Source organism: Dreissena polymorpha, chromosome 16 (genome assembly GCF_020536995.1).
Source record: "Dreissena polymorpha isolate Duluth1 chromosome 16, UMN_Dpol_1.0, whole genome shotgun sequence".
Classification (NCBI taxonomy): domain Eukaryota; kingdom Metazoa; phylum Mollusca; class Bivalvia; order Myida; family Dreissenidae; genus Dreissena; species Dreissena polymorpha.
Window position 1 is genome coordinate 680,871 of NC_068370.1, and position 20,251 is coordinate 701,121.

Sequence of the window (20,251 nt, forward strand, 5' to 3'; positions counted from 1 at the left end):
AGCATGCATACAAATTATTGCAAATTTTGTATTTTGTTTTCTATTTATCAATTTGATATATCTAAACATGACACACAATTCTTACATATAAAGTCATTTTCAGTCGTTCAACAAAAGAACAAACATGTCACATGCATTCAATAAACGTTCAATATAAACAACCACAATTTTAGGGAAATCTGGATTTAAGACATACGTGTATGCTGAAGTTTTAAACTGGGAGAATTACGAAAATTGAACCCCAGTGAATTCACTCCACTGACAGCTATGTTGACTGGTCAACGTTACACAAACTGTAACAAAACTAGTTAAATGACACAATTCTCTAATAGCAGTAGATCTACGTCAATACTTATCAAGTACTTTAAATACAAGTATAATATTATTGTTGAAATATACACATTTCATAAACGTCACATTTACACAACTTTACACATTGTGTGATCATGCAAATGTAATTTTTCAAATAAAGTCATTACTGATGCATTTTGTTTTTACACTTGGTGTTTATGTAACAATAAGTATCACATTTTACCTAAACTATTACTTCCTGAAACAAGCATATATTTTCTAAAGTGTTTATTCCACAAAACCCTTTTAGACATTCACCTATAGCCGAGTATATAGTGCGAAATAATTAGAAATGTATTTACTTGTTATGTAGAGTTGTAAAACACAATTATTATTTAACAAAATAGATATCTTTTGCAAATAATAGTACTCGCTTATATTGCCAATAGAGGCCATTGCAATTCTTGGCAATTGTTAGCATATGACATCACTCTCCCTTAATTTTAATTCAAATTTCAAGGTATTATTTTTTCTTTAGTTTATGTAAAAAAATACATTTTAAATAGTTGCTATAATTCATTCGATGAAAAACATTGCATATAACAAGGTGTTTATATTGCCTTAACTATCTTTTTCTCTTCAAAATATGTCATGCTGCATTATTTAAACAGTTTAATACGTATATGAGCATTTACACAAGAAATGTTGTTTTAGAACAATTGTTTGTACAAATTAATGTAAACAGTGAGTTTATCTTATAAAAATGGCAACATTAAATAAACAGTTTACACTGAACATACAATTGTTTCGCAGTTGCTCTATGTATACATGGCAAAACATACCTATATACAGTGATCAGAAATCTTGGTTAAGTTACATGTGTACTCACTGATTTAAGAGGGTTGTCTAAATGTGCATATACAAATATATGGCATAATAAACTATTATGTCCAAAACAAACTTTAAAACTTACCAGCATGTAAGTCTATGATATAACAACACAAACTAACAATCATAACTTTTGCCATTTTTCATAAAATACTTTCATCTTTGTTTAATTCTCATTTACATGAAAAGCTTTCCCAATAACACAAGAGTCATGCTTTTATCATTTAACAAATCACAGCCATTGAAATCAACCAAGTACTGGTAGTAAATACAGAATCAATAATGTTAGGTAGATTAAATGATTTTTCCCAGAATTTATTTATACATGTATTCCGATGAAATATTATGCTACTAAACAAGATTCTTGATCGAATACTGACCCAGGTGAGCCAATCGACTTATATTGTTTCAGAAAGATTGATAGACAGACAATTCCGATATTTCATAACTCTCAGCCTTTCTGAAGAATTTGTTTAAGTAGCACATCTATATTACTGGTAAAAACAGAAAACATGAACATGTTTCATTACAGGAAAATACTTAAATATTTTCTCAATTTTATCCAATTTACCACCATCATTTAAACAGCTTTGACAATCTTAAAATAAAATGTTATCATTATCAGGATCAAAGTCTGTAGTGAAAGTTTCATAATACAGACAAAGACATTGGATAGACTTGTTATATGTGTGCTTATGATAATAATGTACATACTATATTTCACCAAAACTTTCAACATAAAATGACTGACAGTATCATAATTCCCATAAAACATATACTTGTGTTTTCCTTTGAATACAACTTGGCTGGTCACATACAAAACGTGGCTGTCCACATGACTTTCTGGCTTTCCACTTCAATTGTTGTGATATGTCATTCTGCCATTTCGATGTGAACAAGCTCATTTATTTTCCATCCGTCACAAAATTCAAAGATAAAACCTGTCAGAGTAAGTGCTGAACATACCAGGAGGTATGTAGAGTCTAGCACATCTTAAACAGTATATATCTCTGAGCTTCTCAGGTTTGACTGAGGAAAATATGGTAACAACTGCTGCAACAGGCTGTAATTCTGATTGGCCAGTTTTCTTTCTTCCATGGGTGTCTGATAAAAGAAAGACACATTACTGAAAAGTCAGTTTTTTATTATATTTTTGATACAGATGAAAAAAATTAACAAGCACTGCCTGCCGTAGGGTGTTAAAACATATCTGATTTGAATCCAGAGAGGAAATAATGGTCCTGAAACTATTGATAAAATAACAATCGACTATACATATTAAAGGTGAAGTGTAACCTCTTAATATACAAATACTATGGGATGGGATTTGATAAAGATAATTTTTTGCCATTCGAAAAATAGTTAATAATGACAATAAGCTGATGGCCCAAAACACGTGCATTGAGCAAGAGTTTTTATGAGAAAACTCATATCTCTTTTGTGAAGTAGGAAACAAGAGTTGGTCACCATGGTCACGGACGCATCCACATTTTTCTTGTGTCACAAAACTCCACTAATGTCATAGAGAGTGAAAAAAGTTACACAGGAGGGTAAGTTCATATGATGGAACATATCTTTGATTTCATCACATAAGACGCAATACTCTTAGTAGACAAACAAATCCGTTAGCTGATGCGAAAGACGTATGGACGGACTATGTTAAATCTACATTCAACCACCCATCGCAAAAAGCATGTACATGACTTGAAAACTCACCCAAGGTTCTTTATGTTCATAGACTGAGGGTCATGCAACATGGCGATGACAGAATATCGAGACGATTATTGCAGCTGGTGTTTGTGCCTTGTGTGCAAATGCTTCCCGAGCAGACTCTACGCTTTGCAATCAGGGTTTTCTGGAAATGAAGTCAATCATGTGTCAAACGAGACAATACTAGCATGATTTGGACATTTTTTTTTCAAGACTCCCAAGTACTGGTTCAACCCCGCCACACTTGTGATTTTCTTAATAAGCCATAAACTTTCATATAAACAAGGTAAAATAAAGAGGCTTAACTAAAGCCTTGTGTCCACGAAGTTCCAGAGTTGGAAAGCCTCTTAAAACTTAACATACAGTCAATGCAATCACGCCAAATATTAGAAATTAGTTTAATTTTTTGTTTGTTGGTTATGACCAATTTTTTTTGAAGAGTTTTTATATACAAATAATATACTTTTTCTGACAAAAGTGGTATATATATTTGATGATTCACCAAATACAACACATTTTGAAAAAGTTGATTTACATAAGTTGGGGACAATCACTAAGAGGTGGTTATCACCTAATAGTTAAGATGGTCGCGTCCATGCAGATTTATTAGCGTCTATTTCGTATTAATATTCGCTCTATATCTCTACTTTACTCACAACAAAATTTCTTAGCGGGATCACAAAATTACAGCTCCCGCTAAGAAAATACGTGGCGAGTCAAGTCGAGATATAAGCGTATATTAATACAAAACAAATACTAATCACTTTCTTACTGTTATGGCTGGAAATAAAGCGGCATTTAAAAATTAATAAAACTAGTAAAGGCTATAAAACAGCGAACCATACCAGTCTTGGCATGGACGTCACCATCTTGACTTGCACGTGATTACCCCCCCCTGAGAACTTCTTCCTTGCCATTGATGCCATGTTGTTCAGTCATCTTGTTAACTGCAAATGACGGAGAATACTGCAGGAAAATGTTCAAAGATAGATTCCAGTTCTGTAATAAATCCGTTTGCAGTAAAAAACATATTGAGATTCTTTAAAGGGAAAGAGGTTATTCTTTCTGCAGACATTGTGTTTACTGAGAAAGATAGTGACATATTTAAAGGAAAATGTTTAAGACCTGTTCTGCAGTCATTTTGTTTTAAGATATAGTGGTCATCGAGTTCTCAATATATTTTTACAAACATTATTAAAACCAATAAAATACAGTTTATGGAATAACCTAAAATAATTAAAATAATAAATATTAAGGACGTAAAATTAAAAAAACTGCCTCTATTTGGATTCCAAACTTGGGTAATTTATATTTGTATTCAAGGCAGTAAAAGCATATTGCGATACTATACACTATGTACCGCAATATATTGGTATAAGTTGTAGTCATATGTTTATTCATTTAAAATTGTTGCCATTTTTTTAGTAATGCCAATGAGGTCTGTCAACTTACCCACACAATCTGTGAACGAGTCCCTTTAAGATCTTTCATTTTCTTACTGCCGTGAACATTTAAGCTGATGTGACCTTAAACCTGACTCCCAGGTGTGTACAGTGGTCATGTCAAGTGGCAGCTGATAATTTCATTGCTTGGCACCGAGTGGTTTTGGGTGATCCTCGACCTAATTAGGAGAAGAGAAATCATAGAAAATATAAATCAAAGCAAAGTCAAATATATCAATATGTTTAGATATTTCCTGAAACACATGTTATTTAGATATATTTTGAAACAAATATAATGTGTTCATCATAATGTGTTTGAGGCAAAATGTTAAGAAATACATTTTTTGATGTTTGCCATTAATACAATAGTTATCATGCATCTGCATCTGTGGTGTTAATATATTGTGCTATATAACGCTCTCACATTGAAATTAACAAATATTTTCAATAACTCAATTAGGTTTTTTTAAACAATCCATATAGAGCGGACGGTGCAATAGACTGCGGTGCATAGTGATTTATAATATAAGTTACACAGCCTCTGAATTCCCATGTATGATGAGATACAGAGACAGTCCATTACTATTGTGCAAGAGAGTCGTGACTGGGCCAATGATAAGTTAGAGCTTTGTCACAAAATGTCAACTAACCCTCAACCCACACTCCATGGGGTTCACACAATTGATGTTTCATTATAATTCCCTTGAGAAATGTGGACGTGGTTTAATCAGATACAATACAATCCTATAACATTATATGCAGACAAAGCACCACTCTGAATGACTAACCTTCAGAAAAATGACTCCATTATTATGACTCTGTGAAAATGTAGTAAAATGTATGTGTGAAAAGTATCCACTTCGATAAGCCTGTGAAATTTGCACAGGCTTATCACTGACAACACTCTGCCTAAACCAGATTTTTGCAAGAAGAGACTACCTAAATACAAAAAAAATACCATTAAAGCGGAAAGTGTCGTCCAGGATCAGCCTGTGTGGACGACACTTTAGGCACATGCGTTATCTTAGAGAAAAGCTCCATTGTAATTATTCAGTCAACAATTAAAGGAAACATTCACCAAAGGTGAGTCTCAATATAAGTTTTTTTCCAAGCCTCATACATTTGAAAGAGCTCAGCAATGGCACTGTTGATTGTTGAATTGTGGGTGTTGTTGCTGCTTTTGCTTCTGCTGCTGCTTATGTTGCTATTGAGACTGAAGCAGCAATATCTGCATGTCTTACTGTTGTGACCTCTATTTCTCTCTGTGGCACTTCATCTTTAGCTTCGGTTGTTACACAAGAGACTGACGGACCTTTAAACATGAATGAAAAGAAAACATGCAAATTTGTCTCAAATTAAACGCCACGCGTATTTCAAGTTTACTGACCAAAACACTCTATATTCCTTAAATGTTAACATTTTCTTTTAAAACAATCTTAGATAACAATCTAAATGGTTCTGCATTGAAAATCCTCTGAAAGTTGTTAATTGAAACAAGAGATTCATAATGGCCCTAAAGCGCTTACCTGAGTTAAACATTAAACTTTGGTAGAAGACTCGACCTGGTGCAAGATCGGAATTCAATTTTGAACTTTGCTTAGATATTGTCAAGATGAACATTCTGAAAAAGTTTCATCAAGATTGAGACATGTATGTGACTTCTACTGCGGAAACAAGGATTTCAAAAGATTAACTAGTGGATGCATGTCACATAAATTAAAACACCTAAAATGAAAAGATAAACATTTTGACAAAGTTTCATCAAATCAACTCATAAATGTGGCCTTTAGAGTAGCAAGAAGATTTTTCTACTATAATAACTAGTGACCTAGTTTTTGGATGCACAATCCCTCATTCCAACTTGCCATTGTCAAGATATGCATTCTCTCAAAGTTTTATCAAGATTGAGTCATAAATGTGGCCTCTATATTGGCATCAAGGGTTTCTGAAGATTTGACCTGGTGACATAGTTACATAGTTTTTGGATGCAAGTGACCTCGATACAAAATCAGCCTATATATTGTCCAGATAAGCATTCTTACCATCTAATGCAAAGGCAAAAATACAAGTGACCCCTTCACATATAAATGGCAGTTTTATTACGATAATTACCTTTTATATGGAACTTGATTTTGTAAAGAGATAAAAAGTCAGTTTGCTTGGTGCCTATAGATAATTTGTATGTTGTTGCTCTTGATGGTCAATTTTAATTTAAGGGTTTAGCGTGAAACTGTTGTATCTTCTTCACATTTCTATATGAAATGCAATAGTTTCACACTTATTGAAATAAGATATACTGGTAAATTAAGTGAAGTGCAGAAAACTGAGTTTGCATTTGGGTTTAACCAATTTTTTACAGCTTGATTACATCAAAGTATTAAAGTTATAAGGGCCACATTCTGTGAATATTGGGCTTAATGCACGTGAAGTCTGCACAGGCTATTCATGGACAAAACTTTTGGCCAAGACAGGATTTTCATGTAGAAGAGACATCCTTAAACAAAAAATTCCCCAAAAGTGAAAAGTGTCGTCCATTATAAGCCTGTGCAGACTGCACAGGCTAATCTGGGGCGAGACTTAAACCAGCACGTGCATTAAGACCAGTTTTCCCAGAACTAGTCTTATTATGAATGGGCCTCATGGATGGTGGTCACAGCTGTGCCACAGTGATCCCTTTTCCAATGGCAAGGGACTTACCTCAGTTGTTTTATATATATTTATTTGGGGCTGTTATTCGGCCCCTTTTAAAATGTAACAAAATATAGATTTTTCCAAAATGAATAAAATTAACAATTGAAGGATTCCAAAACAAATATATTTTTTTTGCAATATTAAGTTCATTTTCCTAATCAGCTCTACAAGTTGAAACATAGCAAATGTAATATTGAACACACTTTTATCCCCAATATTAAAGCAATTGTTAGTAAAAACAACCACAACACCAATTTCTCCATTTTACTCAAAACAACACAGTTTTTCAGAATCCAAAGGGCCCCAGCCCCAATCCAAAAGTGGTGAAACAAGCAAATTCATTGAATTTATATCCCCCACCAATATCACAATTGTGACAGAGGGATGGACTGACAGACAACGCCAATTCTATATCCCTCCACCTTTTAGTGCGGGAAGAGGGGGGGGGGGGGGGGGGGGGGGGGGGGGGAGTAATTAATGTAAATGTACCAGAAACTAAGAATGGTTGGTGAACATGGGCCCAACATGTGTGTATTATATGTATTTGGGAAAAATCAAAAACTTACAACATAACATTTTAGGCATATATTTTATTAATGAAATGCATTTATGTACAAACAAGTTTCATTAAAATGCACAAAAGAAGTTCCACAATATGCTTCTGGACACAAACGTTTTCTGGATGGACGGACAACGCCAAAACAATATCCTCCTCCAGATAAAATTATGACAGAAGGAAGGACAGACAAGTCAGCGACAATATGCTCTCGCTTGTTGGAGCACAAAATCTCTAACCTGTAATTTCTAAGTACAAAGATGTATACATAATTCTGGAAAAAATGCTGGTCAAGTAAGGGTTTTAGCATAGGACCTTACATGAAGCATTTGTGTAACCTTGACCCTTGCATATAGTATATTGTGAGACGTTGACCTTAACCTTAGACATGAGCCTTAACCCTAGACATGAATCTTACATACGAAACACAGCAAGGAAGAAGATGGAAAAGAATTATAGAAGGTCAAAACAGAATCCACTGAGCATAGTAAAATAATGGCTAAGCAGTAAATATTTCTACAAATGTGTGACCTTTGGTGTGTGACCTTGACTTGGGTCACAAACGCATAGGTCTTGCACTGCCTGATATTTGAGGACAATTACATCAGGCCATTTTGTGAATCAATTTAGTATGGCAGAATCCTTACCAAATAAGGCATATTTAATCAAAATGTGTGATTTTGATCTTTGTGTGTGACTTTGACCACGCGCCTAGCAACCTGGATCTTATATTTGACACTCAGCTAGATACTGGAGAACAATTGGACAGTTATTACAGAATCCCTTGATGCATAGTAAAGAAATGACTAAATAATGTGTGACCTTGACCTTAGCCCCTAGCATTATAAGTGTTGAATGTGAAGCACCTCCAGATGATTGGCAACAACTATGGCAAGTTTCATGGCTCTGGCTCATGTGTTAAATAAAGATGCAGCCCTAAGCTTATATTATAAAGCATTTTTTTCAAGATACAAAGGGTCATAACTCCATTATTAACAAATAGTGTACAATGCCCATTTGGGGTGCATCATCCTCTTATCCATATACATACTCATACCAAATTTCAATGAAATCACTTCCAAGATATAGCTCCAGACACAAAAGTGCCAGATGGACTGAAGGACGGACGGAAAGACGGATGGACAGACAACGCCAATACAATATCCCTCCGCCTATGGCGGGGGATAACAAACTATTACTGGGACTTACCTGTTGAGATGTATTGCCTGTGTTGCAGTTGGGTAACATTTTTCTCTGGGACTGAACTTGTAAGGATAAGGTCCCTGTGAACAGATAGAAAGATCTTAACAAATCCCAGAAATCATATTCAATGCATTCGGAAATGGCATCAGTTACATGGACCAAATATGAAACCAAGGGGTGTTGTGGTTTAACCAAATGTTTTTTCAAAGGTTTTACCTATATCAGTCAATGACCACAAGGGCCAGGTGCATTAATCAAACAAACTCTGTAGATGACCTCTTGATTATGCTCCATACCAAATATGGAACACTTGGGCTTTGAAGTTGCAGACAAAGATTTGTTGTCCCTAAATATGTTTATGTATAAAACTGGGAAATCCTAGGGCTAAGCCAGTTGATCCCAGAGACATAATTTGGTAATATTTTGAGAGGACTCACTTTACACTGTTGCACACCAAACATTAAACCTCTTGGCTATGGGTTTCAAAATTTCAAAAACGAAGAAAACAAGATGTGTTTGTGAAACACAATGTCCCCCTATATAACGTTTGACCTTGAAGGATGACCTTGACTTTGTGAAGGATGACCTTGACCTTGACCTTTCACCACTGAAAATGTGCAGCTCCATGAGATACACATGCATGCCAAATATCAAGTTGCTATCTTAAATATTGCAAAAGTATTCATAAAATAAGTGATTTGGGCCACATAAATTTGACCTCTGACCTTGAAGGATGACCTTGACCTTTCACTACTCAAAATGTGCAGCTCCATGAGATACACATGCATGCCAAATATCAAGTTGCTATCTTCAATATTGCAAAAGTATTCATAAAATGAGCGATTTTGGCCACATATATTTGACCTCTGACCTTGAAGGATGACCTTGACCTTGAACTTTCACAACTCAAAATGTGCAGCTTCATGAGATACACATGCATGTCAAATATGAAGTTGCTATCTTCAATATAGCAAAAGTTATTGCAAAATGTTAAAGTTGGCGCAAACAGACCAACAGACAGACCAACAGACAGGGCAAAAACAATATGTCCCCCACTACTATAGTGGGGGACATAAAAATGAACACCCAAGAAACATTCCTGTGAGGTTTCATTTAATTCTTTCATGTGCTTCAGGAGAAAATGTCCCTTGACAAAAAGTTGACAAACAGAAATACATTGCAAAAGGATGGACAGCAGATACCATGGTATCCAAAATGCATCCACAGTTTCAGGCCTCTAGTAGCAAAAAAAAACTGTCAAAAAACATCACTTCAATTATGTCAAAGATATCAAATCAAAATATGGAGGTTCCCAAGTTCACATGCTTTTTTAAATAACTGCAAAGTTTCAATCCCTCTTGCACAATACTTTTTTCAGCTAGGGCGGCCACACAAGTGAAAGAGATGGACGAAAGGATGGAAGGACAGACAAAATCACAGATGAGGGCAAATCTTTATACCCCCCCCCCCCTTACCTCATATAGTGGGGACATTAATATCCATACTCTACCAAAAATTATTTGGATGACTGTGAAACTGTTTGCATAACAACCTACCTTGTAGATGAGGTAGTCTTGGCCCCTGAGCAGGGAAGTTTGGAGTTCCATGGATAGACTGGCTGTACCCTGGGGGTAGGAGCTTTACCCAAAATTCCTGACCCAAGAGCTTGACACCTTTACCAAGCCATTGTCCTTGGATGTCCAGAAGGCCTGTTGTTGTTCAGCTGTGTAAAGATGTGTGATTGTATGGGGTCCTGTAGGAACCAGAAAATCTAGAAAATCCCGGAATTTTATCAGTTTTTAATAGACCTCTACACAAACAAGAGCTGTCAGAGGACAGCATGCTCGGCTATTCGAGTGCTTGACAGTATAACGTAATCCATCAGGGGGAAATTGTTCATATTCAATAAGGTCAAGGTAATATAGTCATATTCTAAGTGGAAGAGGACCATAATTGAAACATATTTTATTGATCCCTTATGTTTTAAAGAAAGTGTACTTTATAGACAATTCTGAGTTCAGGTATATTTTCTACAATCTCTTTAACATTTGTAAAGACATAAAACAAACTAATAAGATTTTATTTTAAGTTTGATAGCAATAGCTTGGGTGGGATGGTTGGACAATCCTTCCAAAATAAAGTAAATAAATATTTGTGGATTTTTTTACTATGTTTCAAAGAAAAATCTTTTTGGGTGTGGGGGGGGGGGGTTGGGTGGGGGTAGAGAGAGGGGGTATAATGTGGGTGTGTGGTCATTTATTAGATGATCTTTCAAAAATAAAAAAAAGGAAAAAAATATTATTTTTTTTATTTATTTATTTTTTTTTGGGGGGGGGGGGATTCTGGGGTGGGGCGTGGGGGATGGTTTTGGTGGAGTCATTGTGTTATGTCAGGTAAGTGTTGTTATGTCAAAGTATGAATCAAATCTGATCCTTAATAAAGAAGTTATGGCAATTTAATTAAAATTTATTAATTTGACCTTGAGAGTCAAGGTCATTCAAAGGTCAATGTCAAATTCAACTTGCCAGGTACAGTACCCTCATGATAATTAGAAAGTATTTGAAGTTTGAAAGCAATAGCCTTGATACTTAAGAAGTAAAGTGGATCTAAACACAAAATTTAACAAAATATTCCAAGTAACGAAGACAAAAAAGCGCCATAATTCCATTAAAATGCCAACCAGAGTTATGCAACTTGCCCTGTACAGTCCCCTTATGACAGTTTTCCAAGTCTGAAAGCAATAGCTATGATACTTAAGGAGTAAAATGGACCAAAACACAAAACTTAACCAAATGTTTAATTATCTAAGTATAAAAGGGGCCATAATTCTGTCAAAATGCCATTAAGAGTTACATAACTTTGCCTGCACAGTCCCCTTACGATAGTTAGTGAGTGTTGCAAGTATGTAAACAATAGCTTTGATACTTTAGGAATAAAGTGAACCTAAACACAAAACTTCACCAAAGTTTCAATTTTCTACATATAAAAAGGGAATATAGTTCTTACAAAATGCTTGATATAGTTGTCTGCTCTAGATTATAGATTGTGGTCATGTTGGTCAAGATGTATGAAAAATATAAAAGCAATATTACAATGAACATAGAAAATATTTGATGTGGTACGCAAACTTTAACATAGATTTATCAATAGTATGCATATTCTAAGTGGAAAAAGAGCCATAATTCTTACAAAATGCCTGTTACAGTTGTCTGCTCCTGTTTATAGATTGGGGTCATGTTGGTAAAGAAGTATACTCAATATGAAAGCAATATGTTAAGGGACATAACAAATATTTGAGGTGGTACGCAAACTTTAACATAAATTTATCAATAATATGCATATTCTAAGTGAAAAAAGGACCATAATTCTTACAAAATGCTTGATAAAGTTGTCCGCTCTTATTTATAGGTTGGGTTCATGTTGCTTAAGAAGTATGCAAAATATAAAAGCAGAATCATTGAGAGAATGGACATGAACATTATTTCATGACCATTCAATTAACAAGTTATATGGCTGACCATATCCCAAAGCAAAATATGTTTTTTTTTAATTCTTTGAAGAAAACAATATCTTCTAATCTGCATGAAAATACTATAAGCTAAAAGGTGTAATTGCTTTCTAGTCAAACAAGAATTTGTTATCATTGTGACAAAACTATCACCCAATGGTGCAAGTCATAATATGTCGCATGATGTTATAGATTGTCTAAGTGTTGTAATTTTCAGTGAAATATGATACAAAATTTAGATGCACAACCTCATATGAGAATGAAAATACCTGAAAGTTTGAATGCTGAACGTTAAATTTGTAAGTGGACACCCACAGGCCACAGACATTTACAAAGACCGACAGACATCCATCCAAGGTGATTCCTATATACCCCAATCATCACGGGGGTATAATGAATAAATATCTTCAGGGCATATTCTTACTCCAGCGGCATATTTGTATACTTAAAACTTGGACAGGTGGTTAATTTAAATTTATAGATATCCTTATTTAAAAATAAATGCAGATAATTATTTCATAGAATGTTGACTGCATTTCAATGATTGTTAAAAAAAATTAACCAGCATTTAATAGGCATTTTCTTTAATTTATGCAAGGGGAATTTTGTAAATATACATGTGAAAAACAAAACAAAAACCTTTTGGTTTAGAGGCTGAATTTTGGCACAAAAATGTATGAAAATATGCCCTGACCCTTTATGATTAAAACTAATATCAAATCAACTCTTATATATATTTATTTACTCAGTTTGACCAATTTACAATTTAAAAACACAAAATTCCTGATCAGTAATAGGAACTTTTCTACAGAAAGGTCAGCAAAAAGCTGATGTAACGTGAACTAAATGTGCAACTCTAAACTCATTAAAAACTGGGCTAAATGCATTTATAGCGTAAAGAGTTGTTCCAGATTTGCCTGTACAAACTAATCAGCCACGACACTTTCAGCTTTTATGGAATTCTTTGTTTTAAGGTATATTAGGAAAGTGTGGTCACAAATTAGCTTGGGCAGACTTAACACGCTTTTGTGGGTAAAACACTTGAGGCACATGCATTAAGCCCTGTTTTCACAGAGCTCAGCTGAAATACTTCCTGTTTTTGTTGCTGCTGCTGCCATAGCCAGAGATTGTGTGAGTCTTGACGCCAGAGTCTCCACCCTGAACCGGGAATGTAGGACAACGCTGCTCCTCAGGCATCAGGTTCATATTATTGGAGAGCGATATATGGAGGTCAGTCACTTTAAGAGGCGAGTCACTCAGCGCCTGCTCTATCTGTGGATCAGATTGTTTCACCTCGAGTGACTCGTCGGGATGAAAGTTGAACTCACCAAGGCTCAACTGTTTGAAGTGTTGATTTAGCGCCTTGTGAGAAGATGTTAAAAGGTGGCGTGCTGAATTTCCTGAGCGAGTTGTAGTATAAGTGGATTGGGATTGCCTAAACATTCATAATGTTTGTCTTGTTTGCTTATAATGTTTTCTGCAAAGGAAATGGAAAGTAAACTAAAAATAGTGTTTTTAGTGACAAACGAATATGCCTTGACAATGTATGTTGAAACACCTTACTTAACACTTTTTAATGCAACACATTGAGTCTATATTTTATATTTAGGATTGCATAATGATTTATTTTTCGCCAGTTAGCACTCACAATAGCATTGTTATAATGAATAACGCGCAGCAACGTGTTTAATCGAAATTTTGGGGTTTTAAACAGTGAGGAATACATGGTAAAGTACATTTTGTAGCAAGTTGCCATATTTATCTGTACATTAAAAAACAGGAATAACTTAAGCACTTTTAGACGTGACACTATACCCCTTAAAATATGATGCAATACAACATTTTGCTAACGAATACTTAAAAATTTAGAATCAGTGCTAAAAATATAAATTGTGCTTATATTCAACTTATAGAGCTGAATAAGGAAATGAACTCAATGTCACAACCTATTAAAAACAGTATTTGTTTTGTCAAACATTTAATTGGGAATTAAGCCAGTAATTATCGAAAAAAATGGAATAGACTTTTTGAGATTAGGAATGCTTTGACCAAATAAATAACACTGTAAGGTCTCACCTGAAGCTCAAGATGCAGAGATGACATTCTAGCCTCGCTGATATTGCTAAGAGCCCAGTTTGAGTTCTACCTAACATCGGGTTGAGAATCAAAGAGCATATTGGACCACACAACAAAACTGCTGTCATTTTTCAACGCCTTCTCAAGCGCCGACTCAATGCCAGGCTGTTTAGGATTAGAGTGGGAAGTTACAAACCCTGATGGGTTCACCTTTAGCACCTTGTTTCAGCTGTTGGTCGAACTTCCCGCCAGAGGCATGGCCATGGAAGCTCTGAGTGTTTACAACAAAGTCGGTGGTGCCTTTCTTTGTTAGCAACTGCGTCAAAAGTGCGTTCTCTTTGGACAGTTTGGACACCTGTGAGGACAAACCGGGACTGTCCGTAAAGTCACGACTGTCCAGGAGTATCCCAGTGGTAAGCATACGCTTCTGACTAAAACTCTACAAATATTCCTTGATTTTCTCTTGTTACTTTCCGTTGTACTGTTTGTCCCAAAAAGAATGGAACGAGTTATCCAACTTTGTATTTATTATGATATTAGTTGTGAAGTCCAACATTGAGAACTGACCGTACATGTTGCCATAACTGCTGCAATAAGGCCTTGTGTCTGTAACGGTTGTCCCATCTCCGGCACTCGGGTCTAACAAACCAATCAGGCTCAAGTGCGGATCACTCGACACGAAAATTGTGGTTGTTGAGAACCATGTGTGAAAACTCTTTGTGCTCAAAATTTTCTATAGGAGGAATTTGTTCAACGATGCTGACCCTTTGAAGCTGGATGTCAAATGGGAGAAGCTAGGGGTCAGGGGAGTGGTCGTGCTTGACTTGAGGCTTCTGCAGGCCCGGCTGGTGCCGTTGCCGTACCAACTCTATATCAAAACCGGGGCTCTCCTGAAAACATGGGAAATATGAACTAATAAAACAGGTTTATATTACAATCTATAACAAACTATGTCTCTTGATAAAGTTTTTCAGAGTCAAAACTTCATTCTCATGAATGTTGAACTTGGCATTTCACTGGTTCCTTGTCCAAAATAACATGACAATGGATTCAATCAAACCATATCGTACTCAAACATCATTTAAATTGTTGGTCAATACTTTATTAATCTGTCAATTCATAAATAATATTTTTAACGTTTTTTGTTAGTGTCCGCTACAATGCAATCCCCGGACATGGAAAGGCCGCGTCCCCCCACATCACTGGACTGTAATACAGCCAGCCTTTCACCAGACAGTTGTCTTCTTTGCTGAGCAGTAGCTGTAACGTTGAGCGAACCAATATGGAATATGCAAACTGCACAGGCTAATCTGGGACAACACTTAACACACATGCATTAAGTCCTGTTTTCCCATGCAACCTTACATTGTTGCCATTGCATGCATGAAAACTAACTCTAAAGCTTTTATTACACTGTTCTTGGAATGAGGCCGGGGTCCTTCTTATTGAGAACAAATGCATTCCATGGAATCATATTTATAAGCTTTATTAAATATCTCACAACTTTATAAAAACTCAAGGCCTTACGAGGATGACAGAAATTCTTGGGGTGTTGTGTAACTGAGGTTCCTGTATGATAAGTTGGAAAGCATCGAGCTGAAGAAGAGTTTGAGTTATTGATCCTCAAGTAAAACAAGTCCTGCTGTAAACATGATATACACAATAAAAGACGCCATTTTATGTTTTGTTAAATCATATCATTCTTGTCAATTTCATCTTTAACATTCTTAATACACAGGTTACACTGTAAACCATTATTATTTGAGGGACATTATTTATGTTGATTTTAAGGGTTCACTGATCCACAAATTTATCACACACAGAAAAGTAACTGACACAAATTCATCATCTGTGAGTTATGATCAATGTACCTATAAAGTTTCATGATCCTAGGCATAAGCGTTCTTGCAGGGGGTTTTATCTGATTTTTGGGAAAGGGCCTGGCCTTTTTTGAGGGGAAAAAAATCGCGCAAAATACTGGATTTTGGGAGAAAAAATCACGCGAAACGCCGGATTTGGGGGAAAATAAGGAAAGTCTTAATTAATCAATTCAACATATTTTGCTGTTTTTAAAACAAAATCAAGGCAACAGATATTTTAATTATGCAATATGTTATATTTTCTACACTGGATCAGTTAACTTTGGCGGGTCCCAAAGAAGGAAAAAAAGCCCTGTCTTGAGTTATCATCCAGAAACCATTTTACTGTTCCCGGTCACCAAGACCTTGACCTTTGACGTAGTGATCTAAAAATAAATAGGGGTCATCTGCGAGTCATGATCTATGTACCTATGATGAAGTTTCCTGATCCTAGGCGTAAGTGATCTTGAGTTATCATCCAGAAACCATTTTACTGTTTATGTCACTGTGACCTTGACCTTTAACCTAGTGACCTGAAAATCAATAGGGGTCATCTGCGAGTCATGAACAATGTACCTATGAAGTTTCATGATCCTAGGCGTAAGCGTTCTTGAGTTATCATCCGGAAACCATTTTTCTATTTCGGGTCACTGTGACCTTGACCTTTGACCTAGTGCCCTCAAAATCAATAGGGGTCATCAGCGAGTCATGATCAATGTACCTATGACGTTTCATGATCCTAGGCGTAAGCATTTTTGAGTTATCATCGGGAAACCATTTTTCTATTTTGGGTCACTGTGGCCTTGACCTTTGACCTAGTGCCCTCAAAATCAATAGGGGTCATCAGCGAGTCATGATCAATGTACCTATGAAGTTTCATGATCCTAGGCCTAAGCATTCTTGAGTTATCATCCGGAAACCATCTGGTGGACAGACATACAGACATAAGGACGGACCGACCGACATGAGCAAAACAATATACATGTACCCCCTCTTCTTAGAAGGGGGGCATAAAAAGAGAATTAGATCTCAAAGTGTGGATTAAAAGCGTTCATTGGAGACACCACATGTCTGCACATGTGTAGATACAGTTATTACGACAAGGGCTGTTTGTAAAACATGCATGCCCCCCACATGAGCTGTCAGTTGTAGTGGCAGCCATTGTGTGAATATGTTTTTTGTCACTGTGACCTTGACCTTTGACCTAGTGACCTGAAAATCAATAGGGGTCATCTGCCAGTCATGATCAATGTACCTATGAAGTTTCATGATCCTAGACCTTAGCGTTCTTTAGTTATCATCAGGACACTATCTGGTGGACGGACAGAAGGACCGACTGACAGGCCGACATGTGCAAAACAATATACCCCCTCTGCTTCAAAAGGGGGGCATAATAAGTGCCTTATGATTAATATGTCTCAATTATATTTCAATAAGATCTAAAAAAAAGTATATTACTAGCATAATATGATTTTATTCTTTTAATTTTAAGTATTAGAAATAGCTATATTAAATTTGTTTTTCTGAAATCGATGGACTTTTCGCACGAAAAAAATAAAAATCCCAAAATTGCATTTTTTCCCAAATTGGCCATGAAAAGGCCTGATAATTAAAACGTCTTTGTTACCTACTGTGTATTCAGGTCATCCTTGTCCACCACATCCTCAGCATCCTTGTCCTGACTCAGCAGCGACTGGAGCAGCAAAATAGCTTGATGTTTTTCTTGTATGTATATTTAGGATTCACACAAATTTATATAAATGTAATGAAAATCAATAACAGATGTTCAACAGCATAAAATATTGCAAATTAATAAATCTCACATCAAGTGTTACCTTTCTGTAAACATTGCGTAAAATATCAATATATGCTCCTCCAAAGATTATTTAAACAATATTTTATTTAAAAAATATTCATCCATATACATTTCTTACATGGCATGGTGTTTATAGAAATGAAAGTCTAAAAATAGCCTCAGTTGCTATGTACATGAGCATCTATGTACAAATATGAAATTTTCAGTTAAAATGCTTTGTTTTTTCATGCACAGTTTACAAGAACTAAATGTTAGGACCAAAATGACACAAATGTTAAGACACCATAACATAATATGCATTAGATCTTATGTTCCAACAAAACCCCTCACATTGTGTAATTAGATAACAATATGTTCACATAAATCATTTGTATCTTTAACTACACAGTTAATGTTGTATTGTAACATCACACACTACTATGTTCGTATGCTAAACAACACATTGTAATTAAAATACTAATCACTAATTACAACAACTAATACATACATGTACACACTATTCCACTCTGAACACCCGGATGTTGTCGTCCAGCCACTGTCCCACAATGATGGAGGATGTAGTGCTGCTGTAGCAGACTGACCGTGGGTACCTCACTCCATCTTCCCGGGTACGGCGGGTAGCCAGCGTAGCCAGCTTACTCTCTCCCTCCCAGCCCACCTGTTGTACAGTGTAGGGCCAGTCTCCACAGACCAGCACCTGGCCTGCAGGGGTCACATGTAGACCAGATGGGCCACCTAGTGCTGGGTCTGTGCATGTAGCCAGGAGTGTGCCATCCCTGGCCAGGGTGCGAAGCTGGTAGTAGCTGGTGATGTACAGCCTGTCCCCTGTGGGACTCACATCACACTTGTATACTGCAAAACAGAGTAACATCAAGATATTGAATTACTGTAAATATTAAATAATCTTATTACACATACTGCAGTGATATTGTATTACGCATATGTTGCTATAAAGAGGCCTTTACACATCTAAAATATATGCATACATTTCAATGATTAAATAGTTAAGCGTGACAATAAACTTCAGTAGCAGAGCTATTGTGATAACCTTTGAAATGTTGAAATGTGACTAGTGAGTTAGATATGAATTGAAGCAAAACAAGTACACAGATGGAAACAATTACACATACTGAAACAATTGAACAGTTCTATCAACAGGTAAACATATTGTACATGTACAATCATTTAACAACCACAAAATTAAGACCAGGTCAGAAAGTGTCTCTCTCCCAGGAACACAGTTTCTATTTATAGACATGCCATGTAGTGACAGTCAAAATACTTCATTACTCATGTTTATAAATCAATATTTCTGAATCTTGTTTTGGCTACAATGTACTGACTACTGTAGCATTCAAAGGGCACATATGAATTATAGAACAATTTTTTTATAATACATCAGCAGGTTTTCTGCTATTACATCTGAATTTTATTTTATTATCATCTCACAAAGTATGTAACTATAATTTATATTATTATTTTTTCAAAATAACAAGATAAAGGCCTAATGGGTCAATATTTGTTGATTAAAAAAATAAATCCCAACTCGGTTCATTTAGTCAATAAAAATTCCCAAATTTGTCATTGTATGGATTTAAAATAACACAATTTGACTAGACTGCTTGTCCACAATGGCTAGACAAATCCCTGTACATAATACACATGTTATCAGGATGGATTCACCATGATTCTTACCTGTATAATTAGCTGATCTATCTTGGTAGAGACTGCAGATCAGTTTGCCATTCAGTGAGTATTTGTACAGTTCTTGACCAGAGGTGACAAAAAGGTCTCCTTGGTGATGGCCAATACCTCTACATTCATGTTGTAACTGAAACTTCCTGCCAGGAACAAGCTTTCCGTGGTTGACAGTGATAAACTGGACCTCATGTATCTTGCTAGTATTCACAGCCACTGCAACCTCACTGGGTGTGATCAAACAAATGTCAACTGGCCTAGCATTAACATCCCAGTGACTCACCACCTGGTACTGCTGGTTCAGCAGCTTGACTTTCTGATTTTTCGAGTCTACAATCAGTACCTGCCCATCGGGAAGAACACATATGCCTCTCATAATACATACATCTTTATCACTTGGTATTCTCACATTGTGCTTAGTATTACTCTGGACATTAAACGCCTTGCCTGACTTTCCCAGCAGAGTCAGTGCCTGCTGTATTATATGCTTACATTTTATGCTGGCTATAAGGC

At 35.8% G+C, this 20,251-nt stretch overlaps 1 long non-coding RNA gene across 3 annotated transcripts; it reads right to left on the reverse strand.

Annotated features, from left to right (window-relative positions):
* Positions 1 to 2,895: 2,895 nt before the first annotated feature.
* LOC127862377 (uncharacterized) lies at positions 2,896 to 17,920 on the reverse strand. 3 transcript variants are annotated; one of them, XR_008040583.1, is made up of 10 exons: positions 17,852 to 17,920; positions 14,366 to 15,255; positions 11,788 to 13,766; positions 10,338 to 10,534; positions 8,788 to 8,861; positions 5,858 to 5,952; positions 5,452 to 5,643; positions 4,342 to 4,510; positions 3,735 to 3,836; positions 2,896 to 3,034 (listed from the first exon to the last, which is right to left on the reverse strand). It is a non-coding gene; the product is annotated as an uncharacterized LOC127862377 (long non-coding RNA). The 3 variants fall into 3 exon arrangements; XR_008040581.1 differs by lacking the exon at positions 17,852 to 17,920 and adding an exon at positions 15,503 to 16,117; XR_008040582.1 differs by lacking the exons at positions 5,858 to 5,952; positions 17,852 to 17,920 and adding an exon at positions 15,503 to 16,117.
* Positions 17,921 to 20,251: the final 2,331 nt, after the last annotated feature.